At 41.9% G+C, this 20,452-nt stretch overlaps 1 non-coding gene across 1 annotated transcript; it reads right to left on the bottom strand.

Moving 5' to 3' along the window:
* Positions 1 to 724: 724 nt before the first annotated feature.
* On the bottom strand, positions 725 to 862 carry LOC114807049. Its single transcript, XR_003755102.1, has one exon. It is a non-coding gene; the product is annotated as a small nucleolar RNA SNORA7 (small nucleolar RNA).
* Positions 863 to 20,452: the final 19,590 nt, after the last annotated feature.

Raw genomic sequence — 20,452 nt, 5'->3', positions numbered from 1 at the left:
TGGTAAGTGCAGTCATCTAGAAGTTTGGCCACTACCACAGCTCAGTACACCTTTAGTTTAGTCCAGTGCTTGAGATCTCATTTCTCTGATTCTGTCAGTCTCTCCAAAAGCAGGCTGGACCTATTGTTTAGATTTTCTATTTCAATCCATCAATTAATTCATGCCCCTCTAGAATGTAAGCTCGTTGTGGGCATAGAATGTGTCTGTTTATTGTTATATTGTACTCTCCCAAATGCTTAGTACAGTAAGCATTCAGTAAATAAGATTGACTAATATTTATTGAGTGGCCACTAAACACTAGGAACTGTACTAAGTGCTTGGGAGAGTACAACAGTAGCAAGACACATGTTCCCTGCTTGCCAGGAACTTACAATTTAAAGGGAGACAGGTCAATCAATCATATTTATTGAGTGTTTACTATGAACAAAGCACTCTACTAAGCACATGGGAGTATACAGTATACCAGAGTTGGTAGACACATTCCTCGCCCAAATGATTTGTCTTGCCTTATGCTATCAAGTAGACTCTGACCTGTAGTGATGCCATGGACACATCTCTCTCAGAAGGCCCCATCTCCAGCTGCAATTGTTCTGGTAGTGTAGCCATAGAGTTTTCTTGGTAAAAATACAGAAATAGTTTACCACTGCCTCCTTCTAGGCAGTAAATTGAGTCTCTGCCCTCAACTCTCTTCCATGCTGCTGCTGCCCAGCACAGGTGAGTTTTGACTTGTAGCAGATTGCCTTCCACTTGCTAGCCACTGCGCAAACTAGGAATGGAACGGGTATGCCTCTGCTTGACTCTCCCTCCCATAGTTGAGACTGACAGAGTACTGAAAACTCTCCAGAAGTGACCCTGAGAGGGGTTCAAATGATTTACAAATGGTGAAAGCAAAAGTAATAGTACAGTTATAGCAGTGATGCAAGCACATCAGGAAGGAAAAGCTGAATAGATAATTGATGTGCAAATAAATGTCAATTAATAAAATAAACATATGTGCATGAATGCTGATGATAGGAATAAGCTATATAAATGTTGGATAGGTCCTGGATAATGCAATTGAGGTGGTGTGAATTAATCAGGGAAGGCTTGTTGGGGGAAGTGGGATATTTCAGGAGAGCTTTAAAGATGGGAAAAGCCTGTGAACTGGGGCCACAGGAGAGAGTTCCAGGGATGGGTGATAGGGTGAGCAATGAGTCATAGGTGGGAGAGTCAAGGGTGAAGTTCAGTTCAAAGGTGAGATTGGGAGGTGTGAAGAGAGCCAACCTGTAAAATGGAGAGAACTCATGGAGAGATTTCTCCTTTGTTTAATCGTACATGGTTGAATAGTGAATTGCTTAGGTAGCAGGATTTAGTGACAGCAAATGTGTTGCTGATGAAAATCTTTAGCTGTGCCTCAAGTCACCTGATATTCCTTTCCTGGATGTATAAATCAGCCTGGCAAAATCAGACACAATTCACGAGTTCTGAGCTTGGAAGATATGTGGCTAAGAAACTAATGTTATGGACAAATGAGAATTTTGATTTTTTAGGAATTAAAAATCCAGAATAGTATTGGTATTGTAATTCAGGTTTATGGGGCTTGCTATTCACTGGATTGTTGTCCTGGTATTATTGTGTATACAAAAGATAGGTCAAATTTGGGTGGGTAAATAGAATGTTTTCAATCTATCTGCAAAGTAGTTCTAAATTAGTCTTTCAAGTCTTTTCATTATAAGCATCTCTTAAAAATACTAAATGATTGCAAATGTATAAAGCCTATAGAAGGATAAGGCAGGAAGGATAATTTACAGGCTGCTCTTGGCACATGTTGGCAAATTGAAGTATATGGGTCCCAAAATGCCAGAAACCATGGCTTTTTCTACACCGGCACAGTGGATTATTTGCAAACACTTAAGTGAATTCCCTGTCATTTTTGCAGGCAATATGTTTCTCTTTGACAGTGTAAAACCAGCCAAGTTCACAAAAGATAGCCAAATGGATTTCTGACTGAAACAGCAGGCATTCAGGTTTCTCCACTTCCCTGTATTGGGAGCTGTGACACTAAGAAATATTTTTTCACGAAGGATTCTGTTTTCTGTGCATGCAGTCATTCGATCTTTAATTATTAGCAGGTGTAAAATAATGTGTGCTGTTGAGTCCATAATTGGCTAACTGTGGCCACCGTCTGTTGCTTACGTCCCCAATTACCCACTTACCCTTCATTTTGTGGGTGTGCATGGCAGAATGAACTGCTAATTAGCCAGCAGCAAGTAATAATTATTACCATGTGCTACTTGGGTTTGCAAGAAAAAGCAGAGGCCAAACTGGGGTGCATTAAAATGAGGTCTCCATTATCTCTAGGCATGAGGCAGAAGTCTGCCCCCATATTTTATATTCATACATTACTTTAATACATCTTGATTCAGAATTTCAAAGGATCAGTGTAATTATCTTCAAAGTACATAGAAAAATCAAGTGTCTGATCTTCTCTACTTTTTTGCCCAAGATAAATCAGTCTTTCAAGTCTCTCCATCTGCATTGCTCATTGACTTTGTCATTATTAATATTTGCTATTTCCAGAACATGATTGGCTTACTAATGACATTTCAGGTGCTTAACTGTTCTCCTAGCTCTTTAAACATTTTCAGTATCAACTCTGAGCAGAGAGCCTCTGCTGAAGAAAGCAATTTCCGGTCTGAATCATTTCTGGAGGTCAGAGATCTGACTGTTTTTTATTTTTCACAAACTCTTTCTTGAAACTTTCATTCCAAAAATTCTAAAAAGATCAGGGTACTCAACCTCACCTATGGGCAAATATCTGATTTCTTTCCAAGAAGGTTAAAAACTTTATTAGTCATTCATGAGTTTAAAAATGCATTCATTTATTTATCCACTAAAAGTTCAACTTCATTTTCAAAGCTGTTTTCTTCCCTGATAGCATTTGTTTAAAATCAAAGTGCAAATAGCTTGGATATGATTGAATGCTATGTATTCCCAAAATCCTGACCCTTGCCTTTGAAGGATAGATGAATGATGATCATTGGAATTTCTCTCTGTCCTTTCACATTTTTCCCCCAAACACAATATTTATGAACTAGCTTTCACTTTTAGCATCAAATGATATTCTTATATCTTCTCTTATGTTAACATTAGAGACTATGAAAATGAGTGGAAATGAGTGAGCTATTTGGCAGAAGTAATTCTAACTCTTTCATGGCTTACCAACATAAGAATATTTTATGTAGGAAATTCATTTAAGTGATTAGCATGACTTCCCCAACTAGAATTTTAAGTAAAAATGCAAGAGGAAATGCAGTGAAGTCTCGGAGAGAAACAACATGTAGAAGCCAGTGAGTGACATAAAGTTACCCATGAAATCAAATTTCTATAATTTTGGCAAGTGTCATTTTCTTTTTTGAGAAAATAGTCTCAGCACTATTATAGAAGGGTGCTCAATAAATGGAAAATCTTATTTAACAAAAACAATACTGCCCTTCATGTTTCTGATATGACTTGGAGGCTAGATATCCAATTTCAGAAGTCAAAGATAACAATCTTGGCAGCTTACTCTTTGTCTTCATATTTCAGGGATCTGCCCATAAGTGCAAAATTGCATCAAAGTTTGTTGGTTACGCTTCAGTCTTCTCAGCCCCACTCACATGCATGGTTAGGATCTTATCATCAATAGCTCCAGCCTCAAAATTGAAGGCCAGATAAATATGTGAGTGTATGTGTATATACATCTATCTATGTGGGGTCATTCCCCTCCCCACCCCCCATTCCCCCCATAACTCACTGGACCCAGACCGTAGCATAGAAGTCAAGTCATGCCCAGCAGCTCTTAAGCATCATCCTGTTCAAACTCCCATAGTGAACCTATCCTCAGCCTCAAGAATATTATGACCTTGCGTATGTCACTTAACTTCTCCATGCATCAATTTTCTCACCTGTAAAATGGGAACAAGATACCTGTTCTCCCTACTTAATCTGAAGGACAGGGACTGTGACTGTATCTACGCCAGCTCCGTGGGACAAAGTAAGCAGCAGTAGTGGCAGGAAAGGTATTTATTTAGCACCCACTGGGTGCAGTACATGGTACTAAACATTTGGGAAAGTATAATAGAAGCAGGTGATATTCCCTGCCCACAAGGAGCGTACACTCAAATGGCGGAGAAAGAACATGGGTCTGGGAGTCAGATGACCTGGGTTCTAATCCTGACCCTGTCACTTGCCTGCTATGTGACTTAGGTCAAGTCATTTAACTTCTCTGTGCTTCAGTTTCCTCATCTGTAAAAAAATGGGCATTCAATACCTGTTTTCCCTCCTTCTTAGACTCTTTGCCCCATGTGGACAGGGGCTATGTCCAACCTGATTATCTGGTATTCACTCCAGTGCCTAGTACAGTGCATGGCACATAGTAAGCTTTTGACAAATACCACAATTATCAGTATTACTATACATGTATACATAAGTTCTGAGGCCGGGTATAAATAAATATGTTAGTGCCAGAGGTGGCTGAGAGGCTGATGATGTTGAGAGTTCAGTGAGCAACCAGCTCTCTCCCTCCTATCTAACCTTGATAATTTCCTACTACAACCCAGAACAGTTCACTCCTCTAACACCAACCTGATCACTGTACCCCAATCTATCTCTTTTACTATTGACCCCTTGTCCATGTTCTCCCTTTAGCTTGGAACTCTCTCTTCCTTCATATCCCACAGACCACCAGTCTCCCCACCTTCAAAGCCCTTCTAAAATCACTACTTCTCATTTCCCCACCTATTCAACCTCCCTCTGACATCACCTAGGCACATAGTTCTGAATCCCTTAAGCACTTTGATTCTTTCTCACCTCATATCATCCTTAAGCACTTTGATACTTACCTAACCCCCTTGGCACTTATGTACATATCCTTATATTCTGCCATTTTTCCCATCTAAAATTTATTTTAATGTCTGTCTCCTCCTGTAGACTGTAAGCTACTTAAAGCCAAGATTTGTGTCTATCAATTCTTTTCCATTTTACTCAACCAGGCACTTAGTACAGTCCTCTGCATGTAGTAATCACTCAATAATTACCATTAATTGATTGTGTGCAGAGCACTGTACTAAGCACTAGGGCGAGTACTATATAGCAGAGTTAGTAGACATATTTCCTGTCCACAGCTTACAGTGTAGAGGGGGATGACCATCTAGAGGGGGAGGCAATCTGGAGGATTTGAAGATGAGAGGCTTTATAGTCTCTGGATGAAGATGGGGAGGTAGTTCCAGGCCAGTGGAACAGTGTGAGCAAGGGGATGGAGTTGGGAGAGTCGAGCATACGGTACAGCCATAAATTTGGCTTGGGAGGAATGGAGAGAATAAAGCTGCAGTGTAAATGATGAAAAGGCAAACGTTAAATGGGGAGAATTGGTGAAGAGCCTTGAAGCTGATTGTGAGGAGCTTCAGTTTGATGTGAAGAGCCACAGGAAATCAATAGAGGGTTCTGAGGAAAGGGAAGATATGAGATGAGTGACAGTTCAAGAAGATGATTCGTGCAGCAGCAGAGCCTATAGATGGGAGAGGGAAGAGCCTGGAGGCAGAGAGGCAGGCTAGGATACTAATATTAGAGTCTAGCCACAAGGCGACAAGAGTTTGAATCAAGGTGGTAGCAATCTTGATAGAGAAGGATGGGCAGGTGTGGGAAATGTTGTGTAGGAAGAACCAACAGAATTTAGCAGTAGTTTGAATTTTGGAGTTGAAAGACGGTGAGGAATCGAGAATGACACCAAAGCTTCTTGGATGTGGAAGATGGTGGTATCATTAGAGATAGGAAAGTTGGGAAGAGGAGTGGTTTTAGGAAGGAGTGCATAATGAGTATCATAATTCTATTATTTCAAACGTTCTCTTAGAATAAAAAGTTGTACAATGTGGAGGAGCTCTATTTGTAGGGTTTGAGTCTTGGTGGAGCTATTGTTCTGAAGATGCATGTTTCTTTTCCAGGGGAGCCACCAAAATACAAAGCCAGTTTCTGAAGACCCAAAGGGCCTATCAGATCAAGAAATCTTGCTGCCTACAAAGCTAGTTAATTGTGGTATATATTAAGCTCGTACTATGTTCTAAGCACTGGAGCAGCTCCCTTAACTTGAGAGGTGTATTTTTCTCTTTCTCTTTTAAAAATAATAATTTTCCCAATTGTGGTTTCCCACGAATTTTATTTCTTTTTATTTTTTTCCATAATGGTCCTCATTCTGCTGGCTCAACTCTCATCTAAGGCAGATAATGAATCTGTCACCTTAATGGATGGGCCCTGCTCTTTGGCAGAAACTATTTTCCTTTTAAAAATGATGATTTTTTAAACTTTGAATTTTACAGCAACTTTAAAATCTCTGGCCTCCTCAGTACAGTAAAGCATAATTTGAGTGCTTAACCAGTGAAGAAACATGTCAATTCCTCTTAAACTGGGAGTGTTTCAAAGATACACTTTATAACAATATTTCCAATAACTGTGGAATCAAGGGCTGAAGAATCACATCATAGGGCAGGAAGCACAGCTGCTCCCCTTCCCTCTGACCAATTTGATTTCTAAAAGAAAAAGCTGACTCCAGTCCCAGCACCTAGTGTTGCTTGGAACCAGAAATGCTGAAATCACAATTTTGTAAATTCAGCAAAAATGTTTCAGCAAGTTAATTGCTCTTTCCTTCAGTGGTTTGAAAAAAAAAACCAACACCAACAAATCTTTGAAGACCCCCTGACCTAGATTGAAAGATTCCTAAAGCTATCATCTGTGTATTACAGTTAATTCTCAGACCCTCCTTTGGCTGGGCAACTTGATTATTTTAGGAGACAGTGATCAGGTCTGCATAGAGCAAGGCATCTGTTTGGAAAGGAATTTTCAAAGGGGAAAAACCCTCTTTTGACAAATCTACTCTTCAGTGCCATAATAATATTAGTGGGGAGTGCACCATACTGACAAGGATAATTTTGCCACGTTGTACCACTAGTTCTGCTTCAAAATACATTTGGGCTATCATAACATCAGCACTTTAGCCCCACCGACAGAAAGTAGCTAAGTCTAAAGGTAGTCACTCAACCTTGGCTCCCTGCTTCTGCTTCCAGCCAGGCCAGCATTTAGATTTTAGAGCCGACAAGGACTACCCATAGAGTTGCAGGAGCAAGGTGAAACATGGAGTTATCTCTATGTGCCTTGAGCCCTGACATCCACATTCCTATCTGACCTCAAGGCCTCAGCTATTTAAGTTCTCCTGAGGCAGATGGCATGCTGCTCTCACTGGCTTTCAAAGCACAAGCTTGTGTTAAGCAGAAGTCATAGCTCTTAGACTGTAAGCTCTATGTGGGGCAGGAATTGTGTCCAGTCTGAGTATCGTGTATCTACCCCAGTGCTTAGAACAGTGCTTGGCACCTTGTAAGTGCTTAACACACACCTTTATTATTATTATTACATTGGGAGAGGAAGATCTTACTTGTTGGCCAACAAATAGCATGTCGTTTTTGAGATGACAGGCTGAGTATGATGCCAATATAAGATTCATACTGAATTTACAGTCTAGAGGGGGAGATAAATGTTAAAATAAATTATAATATGAGCATAAGTTCTGTGGGGCTGAGGGTGGAATGAATATCAAGTGTTTAAAGGGAACAGATTCAAGTGCAAGAGTGATGCAAAAGTGGGAGGAAGTAGCAGAAATAAGGACTTGATTGGGGAGGGGCTGTTGGAGGAGATGTGATTTTAATAAGACTCTGCAAGTGGGGAGAGTGGTGGTCTGTTGGACATGAAGGGGAATGCTCACCACATCAGAATATAGTGTGCAGAGCATTGTACCAAGCACTTGGGAGAGTATGTAAACATGATCCCTGCCCTCAAGGAGCTTGCAATCTAGTGAGGGAAACATGCATTAGAATAAATTTGATAGGGGAAGCTGCAGAGTGTAAGAATATGTACAGCATGGCTTAGTGGAAAGAGCACGGGCTTGGGAATCAGAGGTCATGGGTTCTAATCCCAGATCTGTCACTTGTCATCTGTGTGACTTTGGGCAAATCACTTAACTTCTCTGTGCCTCATTTCCCTCATCTGTAAAAGGGGATTAAGACTGTGAGTCCCACTTGGGACAACCTGATTATCTTGTATCTACCCCAGGGCTTAGAACAGTGCTTGGCACATAGTAAGCACTTAACAAATACCATTATTATTATGTGCATAAGTGCTGTGGGGGTGGGGCACATTTCAAAGTGCTTTGGTGTAAAGAACAAGTGCATATATGGTGCAAAAATATGGTGAATAATAATAATAAATAACGATGATGATGATGGCCTTTGTTAAGTGCTTACTATATGCAAAGCACTGTTGGTGGGGAAATTAGAGGTTAGTCAGGGAAGCAGCCTGGCCTAGTGAAAAGAGCATGGGCCTGGGATTCAGAAGACCTGAGTTTTAATCCTGGATCTGCTAATTGCTTGCTGTGTGATCTTAGGCACTTCTCTGTGCCTCAATGTCCTCAACCATAAAATAGGGATTAATTCCTGGTTCTCCTTCCTACTTAGACTGTGAGCCTAATGCAGTACAGGATCTGTGTCTGACCTAATTAATTTGTCCCTACCCTAGTGCTTAGAATAGTGTTTGACACATAGTAAACATTTAACAAATACCATAAAAAAAGGAAGGCTTCTTGGATGAGATATGATTTTAGTAAGGCTTTGAAAATGGGGAGAGTGGTGGTTTGTTGGATGTGAGGGAAGGGAGTTCCAGGCCAGAGGGAGAATGTGGGCAAGGGGTCAGTGTCAAAAGAAATGAGATCGAGATTGAGAGTAGGGTAGTGTTAGAGGAGCAAAGTGTGTGGCTTGGGTTGTAATAGGAGATCAGTGAGGTAAGGTAGGAGAGGGAGAGCTGATTGAGTGCCTTAAAGCCAGTGGTAAAGAGTTTCTCTTTGATGTGGAAGTGGCTGGGCAACATTTGGAGGTTGTGAGGAGTGGCCCACAGAACTTTTTTTAGAAAAAGATCCAGGCAGCAGTGTGAAGTAGGGACTGGAGAGGGAGAGCCTGGAAGCAGGGAACCCAATGAGGAAGCTGATCCAGTAGTCAAGGTGGAATTTAAGTGCTTGGATTAGTGCAGTAGTAGTTTGGATGAAGAGGAAGGGTACTTGTCTGTGTATCAGTCAATCAATCAGCCATATTTAGCACTTCCTATGTGCAGAGCACCATACTAAGTATTTGGGAGAGTACAACACAGTTGGTGGGCACATTCCCTGCCCACAAGCAACTCACAATCTAGAGGGGGAGACAGACATTAAAATATATGTATAATGGATATGTACATTAGTGCCATGGGGCTGATGGTGGGATGAATATCAAGTGCTTAAAGGGTACAGATCCAAGTACATAGGTGACACAGAAGGAAGAGGGAGTAGGGGCAAAAGATGGCTTAATTAGGGAAGGTCTTCTGGAGAGTATGTGATTTTGATAAGACTTTTAGTGGGGAGAGTGGTAGTCAGCCATTTATGGAAGGGGAGGGAGTTCCAGGCTAGAGGGAGGACATGGGCGAGGGGTCGGCAGAGAGATAGATGAGACTGAAATCCACTGACTAAGTTGACATTAGAGGAACCAAGTGTGTGGACCGGGTTGTAATAATAATAGTAATACATGTGGTATTTGTTAAGCACTTACTGTGTGTCAAGCACTGTATTATGTGCTGGGGTAGAGGCAGGGTGATCAGATTCCACATAGGGCTCACAGTCTAAGTAGGAGGGAGAATAGGCATTGAACCCCCATTTTTCAGAGGAGAGAACTGAGGCACCAGAGAAGTTGTGACTTGTCCAAGGTGACATGGCAGACAAGTGGCGGAGCTGGGATTAGGTCCAATGCTCTTTCCATTAGGCCACACTGTTGTAGTAGGAAATCAGTGAGGTAAGTACTTTCATAGTCACCTGAGCTCCACAGCATTTATGTGCATATCTTTATACTCTACTATTTATCCTATTTGTAATTTATTTTAACATCTACCTCCCCGTGTAAACTGTAAACTCCTTGTGGGCAGAGATTTCATCTATCATCATCATTAATAGTATTTATTGAGTGCCTACTGTGTTCAGAGCACTGAACTAAGCACTTGGGAGAATACAACAGAGTTGGGAGACACGTTCCCTGCCCCCATGATTGTACTTTCCCAAATGCTTAGTACAATGCTCAGCACACAGTAAGTGCTCAGTGAATACCATGGATTGATTGGTGTTGTCTACAGTGATGCTGAAGTCAAGGGTGGATACTACTGCGCTACTAGGGGGTCCAGTAAGGCTATAGGGATCCCATTCTGGGCTACAGTTGACTAAGTGGGGAGGCACTGATTTTGGCATCCCAGAGAGATTGGCCATTTCTGGGTTTTTTCCCGGATTTAAATTCCTTCTGCGTAGCTTCTAACTTTCTGAGATCCCCCAAGTACATTGGAATCCTGGGAAGGCATAAGATCTTCCCCAGCCCCTCATTTTCCTCACAACCTGCTCCCACAGAGGTATCCAAATGAAGAGCTGACCCCACATAATGGTGGCATTTCATGGGATCCCATAGTTCAGAGTAGGTCCTTCGATAGTCTGTAGCAAGCCTAAGGGATTCTTAGGGTGCCAGTGCATTAGGTTTGATGAGTCCCAGGCTGCTTGGAAACCCATGTGGAGTAAAATTTTAGTTTGGTATTCAATTACCCATCATGGGATCTCAGGCTCAGGGTAACATCCCTCTAGGAGGGATGCTACGTGGTCATTTTATCGGCTTTCACGAAAATTCCATTCTTTTCAGTACTATGTGAACTTGGGCACTAAAATATTTCAGTTTTTCAGTTGAGAAACTTTCTTCTGTATCAGTATTCCAGATCACATTCCACCCGGCCGACTGCCTTTGGATGAATAGTCTTTCCAGACCCTGCTTTCTTCCATAACTTCCACCTTGACTTTGCACAGGGCCAAACTAATGTTAGTTTTACAAATCTGCAAAATCTATGGCTTTCAGACAGAGGCTTCAAAGAGATCATGTTGATCCCTAGACACCTCCCTGGAGTAGTTGATTAACTGAAGAATCTGTCTCATCTGGCAGACGGGAGAGACGCGTTTGTAGTATTAATGAAAGGACATTGTTGGCCAGATGCCTGTGGCTTGTCATGACATCATTTGTTGAGCACCAACTGCATGTAGATTGCTGGGCTATGAGCTTGTCATGCAAGAGAAGCTGATTAAGGAAAATCTACTAATATAGATTGACCAATAGTTACTCCAGGTCACCAACACTTTGAGACTCTCTGGATGAAGCTTGTCTTTCTATCAAAGCAAATCGACAGCATAAATTCAAAATCGGTATTGAAGCCTAGTTGCAGGATATGCAGCCTGAGCAATGTGTTTTTTTATTAGCTTGAATAGGTTGTGTCTGCAGCGGGTTGGTTATGGTCGTGTAACTGCAGAGCTAAATCCTCTGTTGTCTGTTTCCATTGTACTGGATTTGCCAATAAAACACTCCAAATTATGTAAAATGACAACAAATATAAATCCAAAGAATGAGGTTGTGTTTTCCCTTCAGGGATTGAGCAAAAAATGGAGGCAGGCAAGGTAGATGGGCCAGACTTGGTAATCAACTGGAACTTGGATATTGATTGAGTTCTAGCAGAGAGGATTTTTTTTCCACTTGTAAAATAAAAAAAAGTAGGTCAAAGCAGATAGCATGGATAGAGTGCATAACAGGTAGCCGAAAAGTATAAGTTAATGGTGAGTATGTGAAGACTGCTAGAAGGAACTGCCTTATCAATTCATAAATTCATGTTAAGCCCATTTTTGCATTATCATCTCATTATCTTCAATCCCAGGGATGGATAACACCTAACACAAGACACTTCTAACTATTTCTCTGTCATCTAATTCAGAGTTTTTCTGAATTTAAGCAGGAGTTTCACCTATTGTTCATGAACAGTGGTTGTTCCCTTCCCATTCCATTCACATTTAAGATCAAGGAAATGCTCCCACCAAGATTGTAAGCTCCATGAGTACAGGAATCATGTCAACAAATTTTTCCAAAATGCTTAGTCCAGTGCTGTGCACACGGTTGATTTTTATTGGGCCCAGCCACAAAAGCACAATACTTTTTCTTGTAGAGATGTGTCCCATGATAAAACTGGGTTTTGTCCCATGGAAATATGGTTCTATTATGACTGTAGCTAGTGTGTGGTACATTTTCCCATTGTTACATGCAAATTAAGATCCATTCCAGAACCTCTGGAAGAGTAATAAATATTCCTTTTATTAATAATAATGATGGCATTTGTTAAGTGCTTGATATGTGCCAAGCACTGTACTAAGTACTAGGGTGGATACAAGCAAATTGGGTTGGACATAGTCCCTGTTCCATGTGGGACACATAGTCTCAATCCCCATTTTACAGTTGAGGTAACTGAGGCCCAGAAAAGTGAAGTGACTTGCCCAAGGTCACACAGCAGACATGTGGTGGAGCTGGGATTAGAACCCATGCCCTTCTTACTTCCAAGTCCATGTTCTATCCACTATGCTGGGCTGCTTCTCTGACTTTTACTTACTATATGCTGTAATGATAACCATCACTAAACTATTTAATTTTTTGTTAAAATAATCCAAAGCATAACCTCACAATATTAAGTAAATGAGGAGTTCAAATATATGTGTGAGTCTTTGCAAGAGGCTGCTGAAATGGAAGCTTGTCCTGTTGACTGAGGTAGTAGTTTTTCAATTTTAGTGAAGAATTTGTCCAATTTAGTTTGGACCTCAGTGTTCTCTTTTTCTTCTTAATGTCTCTTGTAACAGAAAGACCTCTTCTGAACACCTCTGAGTGTCGTTGAGTTCCTCCCTCCATTTGCTTCTTCTTTATCCATCAAATTTAGGTCATCTGCTTTCTTGAGAATCAATAGAACTTTGTAATCCCAAACTCTTAGCTGGTGGTAGGAAAACCATAAGTATTTTTTCATCAGTTTTTGTTATCTTGCAAGGATGCATTGAGCTTTCTGAGCCACTTCAGCAAAGGAGAGTGGAGCAGCAATGCCTGGGTCAAGGCAGCTGACTGAGTTTTAAACAATAGCAAGAAATGCCTTTGTTCTGTCCACCAGTTTGTTCCGCTGGGAAATCTGTAACATCTTGGCAATACCAATCAGTCATCTATTCTCCTCCTCCTCTTGGACTGTGATCCTGTCAGATTCCATGAGTGAGCCTGGCCAGCCTTGAGTAAGCCAGAATGTGCTGTGGCCCATTTTTTAATCATCATTCATATGGTATTTGTTAAGTGCATACCATGTGTCAAGCACTGTTCTAACCACTGTGGTAAATTAAAACATGGAGGTAGATTCAAATATGCCCACGTCTCCCCAATCCTAAAAAAACCTGCCCTTGCCCCCACAGCCCCCTCCAATTATCGCCCCATCTCCCTCCTACCCTTCCTTTCAAAACTCCTGGAGCGAGTCATCTACACTTGCTGCCTCGAATTCCTCTCCTCCAACTCTCTCCTGGACCCCCTTCAATCTGGCTTTTGCCTCCTCCAATCCAAATCCAAATGATCTCCTTCTAGCGAAATCCAATGTCTCCTACTCCATCCTAATCTTCCTAGACCTCTCAGCTGCCTTTGACACTGTGGACCATCCCCTTCTCCTTAATACGTTGTCCAACCTTGACTTCATTGACTTTGTCCTCTCCTGGTTCTCCTCTTATCTCTCTGGCTGTTCATTCTCAATCTCCTTCACAGGCTCCTCCTCCTCCCCCTCCCATCCCCTAACTGTAGGGATCCCTCAAGGTTCAGTTCTTGGTCCCCTTCTATTCTCCATCTACACTCACTCCCTTGGAGAAATCATTTGCTTCCATGACTTTAACTATCATCTCTATATGGATGACACCCAAATCTATATCTCCTCCCCTGTTCTCTCTCCCTCCCTCCAGGCTCACATCTTCTCCTGCCTTCAGGTCATCTCTACTTGGATGTCCTCCTGCCACCTAAAACTCAACATGTCCAAGACAGAGCTCCTTATCTTCTCTCCTAAACCCTGTCCTCTCCCTAACTTTCCCATCACTGTGGACGTCACTACCATCCTTCCCATCTCACAAGCCCACAACCTGGAGTCACCTTTGACTCCACTGTCTCATTCACCCCACATAGCCAATCTATCACCAAATCCTGTCCGTTTCACCTTCATAACATTGCCAAGATCCACCCTTTCCTCTCCATCCAAACCACTATCACGTTAGCACAGTCATTCATCCTATCCCGACTGGATTACTGCATAGGCCTCCTTTCTGACCTCCCAACTTCCTGTGTGTCCCCACTTCAGTCCATACTTCATTCTGCTGCCTGGATTATCTTTCTATAGAAACATTCAGGGCATGTCACCCCCCTCCTCAAAAATCTCCACCTCTGTATCAAACAAAACTCCTCATTATTGGCTTCAAAGCTCTCCATCACCTTGCCCCATCTTACCTCACCTCCCTTCTCTCCTTCTACATCCCAGCCCACACACTCCACTCCTCTGGTGCTAACCTCACTGTGCCTCAATCTTGCCTCTTCTGCCGTTAACCCCTGGCCCATGTCCTACCTCTGGCCTGGAATGCCCTTCCTCCTCAAATCCGCCAGTCACTCTTCCTCCTTTCAAAGCCCTACTGAAGGCTTACCTCCTCCAAAAGGCCTTCCCAGACTAAGCCCCCCTTTTCCTCAGCTCTGCCTCCCTTCCACATCACCTTGACTCACTCCCTTTGTTCTTTCCCTCTTCTCCCCTCCAGCAGTTATGTATATATGTATATATAAATATATTTCAATTTTTATTGATGCCTGTTTGCTTGTTTTGCTGTGTATTTATAATTCTATTTATATTGATGCCTGTTTACTTGTTTTGATGTCTGTCTCCCCCCTTCTAGACAGTAAGCCCAGTGAAGGCAGGGATTGTCTCTTTTCATTGCTGAATTGTACTTTCCAAGCACTTAGTGCAGTGCGCTGCACACAGCACTCAATAAATACAATTGAATGAATGAATGAAAAGTTATTCAGGTCAGACACAGTCCCTGTCCCACATGGGATTGACAATCTAAGTAGTGGGGACTCTTTGGTTGAAAACTCAGATGCTCTTCCTGGGTATGCAGTGCTTTCAAAAGAGGTGCCCTTTTTTGGAGTTTAGCCCTGACCTGGCAACTTGATACGAGGTCCAGGTCCACCACAACATCTGAGGGAAATAGAGATTAAGGGAGATGCAAGGTGATGAGTCTTCTAGGTGCCCAAGGAAGCTGAAGTCATTCCAAAGTGGCTTTTGCAAGAGTAGGAGTGTTCCTCTGTCTTTCTGGTTTCATTCTAAACTAAGCAGTTACACTATGACAATGTGAGTTCCCTGTCAAGCTACTGAAGGAGGAAGTTATTCTTTATTTCCTTTTCTGAGCTGTTGTCGAGAGTATCTGTGTGCTTCTCAACAGATGCTGTCTTCTATTTCAGTGGTGTGTGATGTGATCCCATGAATCCCTGGCCCCACCTCACAGTGGTGTTAAAAATGCATTAATTAATGTTTGTAAAATGCTCTGAGCATCTGATATAAAAGGCAATCATATCCTCTCCAACTCACTTTAACCCCCTCTTCTCAGTATGCCTCTGGTGGTACCAGCTGCTGAAGCATTGACAGGGGTGACCATAGGTTACTTAGTGAACTGTTTTGAAATGTGATGTGGTGGTCTATGAAAATGCTTGGAGGCAAGATAATCCGCTTATTCTCTGGTCCAAATTAAAGGTTTTTGGGGGGCCCAGAGCAGGGACTTCAGATCAGATTTTGCCATCTCCCACCCTTCCCTAAGGAGTTGTATATGTGTCTATCACTGTGTATGTGTGTATGAGTGAGGTGGCATGGCCTAGAGGAAAGAACATAACCATAGTTCAAAATACCCAGATTCTAGTTCCAGTTGTATCACTGGTCTGCTGGGTGACCTTGGGCAAGTCACTTAAACTCTCCTTGCCTCAATTTCCTCATTTGTAAAATAGGAATAAAATACCTACTCTCCCTCCCTCTTAGATTGTAACCCCATTAAGGATAGAGGCTGTGTCTATTTTGAGTATTTTGTATCCATCCCAGCACTTAGGACATTGAAAGCACATAATAAATACCATTTTCGGTATTATCAGTTCAACCTCTGTGCCTCAGGTGCTCGCTAAGAGTGAGAGCGGGAGACACCAAGGTTGGAAGATGTAAAAATCCAGTTGGGACTCTAATGTCCATTTGGGCTACTCTAGACTGTATCTGGTTCTGAGTAGCTCTTTACTAGTTAAGAGCTCAGAACAAGTAAAATGCCACTCAGAGGTAGTTAGGAGAGAAACAGACACTGCTCCCTATACTCCCCACTTCTCTATCCTCTCCCTTGCCATACTGTTAAATGTTCATTCCAGTATTTCCCAGTGGATGGGTTGGCTTTTTTTTTTTTAACCCTATTGGCAAAGTTGATACACAAATGAGTTACTGGGTCTGCAACTGCTGAAGCCACATTAGATCTGGTCCTAAATATGTCCGAATCTGGTTTTTGCCAAATGCATTTTGCAGTGATGTGCTATGAGTCATTTGATCTGATGTTTGGGTTCAGGATTCTACTTGGAGAAAGACATAAGTAAAATTTCACACTGCAGTTTTCTTTTTTACCACAAGTGCTAGGTTCATTTTGGCAGAATTTTCTAGATGCTAAACATATTTTTCCAAATGACCTTTTTGTTGCATTCCTGCTCCTTGTAGAATCATGCTGTCTTCTGTGGGCGAAACTCTCGCCTCCAAACCCCTCTTCCTTAGACATCTCCCTGCTGCTCATCTTTAGTTTTAGATTTATAAAACGTCTCCATTAAATGCCTCTTGGGGCATGCGTGTCAATTAAAAATTATTCTATGAGTAAAACTTGTTATCTCTGAAATACTCTCCTTATTTCAGGCTTAGTTCCTACAGTTCATTACCCCCAAGCTCAGGCAGTAAATAGAGAAATCGGCCTTCACCACCCACTTTCTGTAAAATCCCTGAACAAATTGATGGCCCTTGGAGCTGGAGCTGTAGGTCAACAAACCGAGTGGGAATGAGGTCCAAGTTAAGGGTTAGAATCTCCTCCTGGGTGAGAAATTATTGATTGCAGTTATACAGTCACAACTCTTGACATTCAGAACTTTCTACCTTAGGTTTGTGTTCCTATGAATCAATCAAATGTATTTATAGAGCACTTACTGTGTGCAGAGCACTGAACTGAATCCCAGCCCCATAGCACTTATGTATATATTTGTAATTTATTTATGTTAATGGCTGTCTCCCCCTATAGACTGTAAGCTCACTGTGGGCAGGGAATATGTCTGGTTATTGTACTCTTTCAACTGCTTAGTACAGTGCTCTGCACACAGGAAGCACTCAGTAAGTACGATGAATAAATGGAAGTGCTTGGGAGTGTATAATACAAAGGAGTTGGTAGACATGTCCCCTGCCCACAAGGAGTTTACAAGCTAGAGGAAGAGAAAGACTTAAAATAACTTGAGGATATGTACATATGTGCTGTGGAACTGAGGGTGGGGTGAATATTGACTGCTTAAAAGGTACTGATCCAAGTTCAAGGGCAATGCAGAAGGGAGAGGGAATAGGGGAAAAGAGGGCTTAGTTGGAGGACTTGTGATTTTAGTAGATCTTAAATGTAGGGAGAGTGGTGGTCTGTCAGATATGAAGGGGAGTGAGTTCCAGGCCAGAGGGAGGACTTGGGCAAGGGGTCAGGAGCGAGATAGACCAGATTGAATTTCAGAGAGTAGGTTGGGGTTACAAGAGTGGAATATGTGGACTGGGTTCTAGTTAGAAATCAGCAAGGTAAGATGAGGGAGAGCTGATTGAGTGCTTTAAAGCTGAGGTAAGGAGCTTCTGTTTGATGTGGAGGTGGATGGGCAACCACTGGAGGTTTTTGAATAGTGGGAAGACATGGACTGAACATTTTTTTAGATAAACAAATACACGGTGGACAATGTAGTTACTATGTGCACATAACCTAGAACCCCTAAACAGGGACAGATTAAGGTTCTGAATGTCCCAGATCAGTTCAAATCCAGGAGTTGTCTAGGCCAAAGGTTTTTTTTTTATATGATATTTATATGCTTACTATGTACTAAGCGCTGGGGTAGATACAAACTAATCAGGTTGAATGCAGTCCCACATAATAATAATTATGGTATTTAAGTGCTTACTGTGTTCCAGGCACTGTACTAAGTGCTGGATGGGGTTCAAAGTCTTGTTCCCCATTTTACAGGTGAGGTAACTGAGGCATAGAGAAGTTGTGACTTGCCCAAGGTCACACAGAAAAATGGCAAAGCCAGGATTGGAACCCAAGCCCTTCTGACTTCCAGGCCCGTGCTCTAAATTTGTGTCATCTTGTCCTCCCTGGTGCATGCACTCACTTCCCCTTCTGCCGCAGACATGCTCTACTTGCCTCCTTGCCCATAATTAATTATATTTATTGAGTGCTTACTGTGTGCAAAGCACTATACTAAGCACTTGGGAGAGTACACTATAACATCAGACACATTCCCTGCCCATGCCCTCCGCTCTGACATAGTCAAGGCTAGTTTTAGCCCAGCAGACTCATTTTAGTCTAGAGCAGCAGCTGCAGCAGTAGGAACAGTGATAGAGAGAAAGAGAGAGAGAGTGTGTGTGTGGCTGTGTGTTTTTTGAGAGGAGATGATCTAGATGGCTTCAGTGGGATAAACAGAGTTTATCAGTTGGTGGGGGGAGAGGTTCACCTGAGGGCACAGAGCTCAGGATAGTTGCCCCCTTTGCCCAATTGTTCAATTGATTATGCCCCTAAAACTGACCTTCCAAGATTAATTAGTCCCAGCAAATGTGAGTTACACTCACATTATATATATATATATATTGTTATATGAGGAGCATATAACAAATTGTTGCCTGTGGAACCATCATCCTGGACATGCCATCCTCTGGCGGTAACCTAGTCTAGGGTCAAGAAGGTAACTGGGAGGAGCACAGGTTACTGAAGATTGAGAAGGTGGCAGGAAGAAGTAAGCACCTCAGGGAAAAGTCGACACTTTGCCTTCTTCAACCTATTCAAAGGTCAGCAGGCCCAATTGCACCCTGAATTTCCCTAGCTATCCATGAATACTACTTCCAGGATTGCTGTTTCTCAGGTAGTAATTTATCATAACCCCTCCTAAGGGAATCCACTATGTCATTGGCATAGGAGTTTCCAATCTTTCCAACAATGTACAAAACTTGATGCCCTTTTCTATGCTGCAGCTCTGAATCAGCATGGTCACAATACTCCATTTTCTGACCTTGGCTATCACTTTTCTAAAATCTTACAGCTCACGTGGATGGAGAATAAGCAAACTTTTTCACTGCATCATTCAAAATAACCTTAAAGTTAAGTGGAATGGCCTTTCTCACTCAAAAAGCAGGGATCTTGTTCAAATTTGTAAACTTATAAACTTTTAACCTGGGATCCGATAGGCAGGTTGTAGCCCTGGCTGACCTGACCATTTCAGAATGAGACTGTTCTATTAAGATGAGGAAGTCATGCTTCATCTGAGGTAGGTTTTGAAACTTGCCTTAGGTACATTGCAAACCTAAAACCTTCAAGCAGACCTGAAATAAGCGAGGAATGGTTATTTGACCAGTCAGTTCCTGAAACCTGGACAGTTCTTTTGTGCAATCAGTGAGATGCCAACTTAAGTAGGTTCAGGTTTTCTAGAATCAATCAATGATATTGAATGAGTGCTTACTGTGCAGAGCACTGTATTAAGTGCTTCCATTTGATTGTTAGGTCTTCGAAGGCAGGGACTGTGTTTGCTCTCTAGCACCCAGTTCAGTGTTCTGCCCAAGTCGGCACATTTTTTTTTTAAATGGTATTTGTTTAGTGTTTACTATGTGGCAGGCACTCTTCTAAGTGCTGGGCTAGATACAAAATAATCAGGTTGGACACAGTCCATTTTCTACATGGTGCTCACAGTCTTAATTCTCATTTTGCAGATGAGGTAACTGAGACCCAGAGAAGTTAAGTGAGTTACCCAAGGTCACACAGCAGGTACATAGTAGAGCTAGGATTAGAACCCAGGTCCTTTTCGACCCCCAGACCTATGCTTTATCCACCAAACCATGATGCTTTTCATTAATTCTTTCCAAAGAGTGTTTTTTTAAAGCACATTTTAGAGAGAATGCAATTAGAGAATTAGGGACCATTCCTTCAGTGGTGTGTGCCTATCTGGATAAAATGTACTGCAATGCCACAGTGTCCAAAGAAACAGTTGTGTACCTGCACATAGTGTCGAGCAGGCTGCTCGTGCAGTAATGTGAGTTTTCCTTAATGTGGTATTCATCAAGAAGGTAACCCCTGCATTATAGGAGAACTAAGTTTGTTCATGCTGATGTTTTGCTACATGTATGCATGAAAACCTCATGTTAATCTCTCTTAAACACTGAATTTATTATTAAAACTTTCCCCAGAGTACTA

Source organism: Ornithorhynchus anatinus, chromosome X1 (genome assembly GCF_004115215.2).
Source record: "Ornithorhynchus anatinus isolate Pmale09 chromosome X1, mOrnAna1.pri.v4, whole genome shotgun sequence".
Classification (NCBI taxonomy): Eukaryota; Metazoa; Chordata; class Mammalia; order Monotremata; family Ornithorhynchidae; genus Ornithorhynchus; species Ornithorhynchus anatinus.
This window is presented reverse-complemented; position numbering and strand designations above follow the sequence as displayed.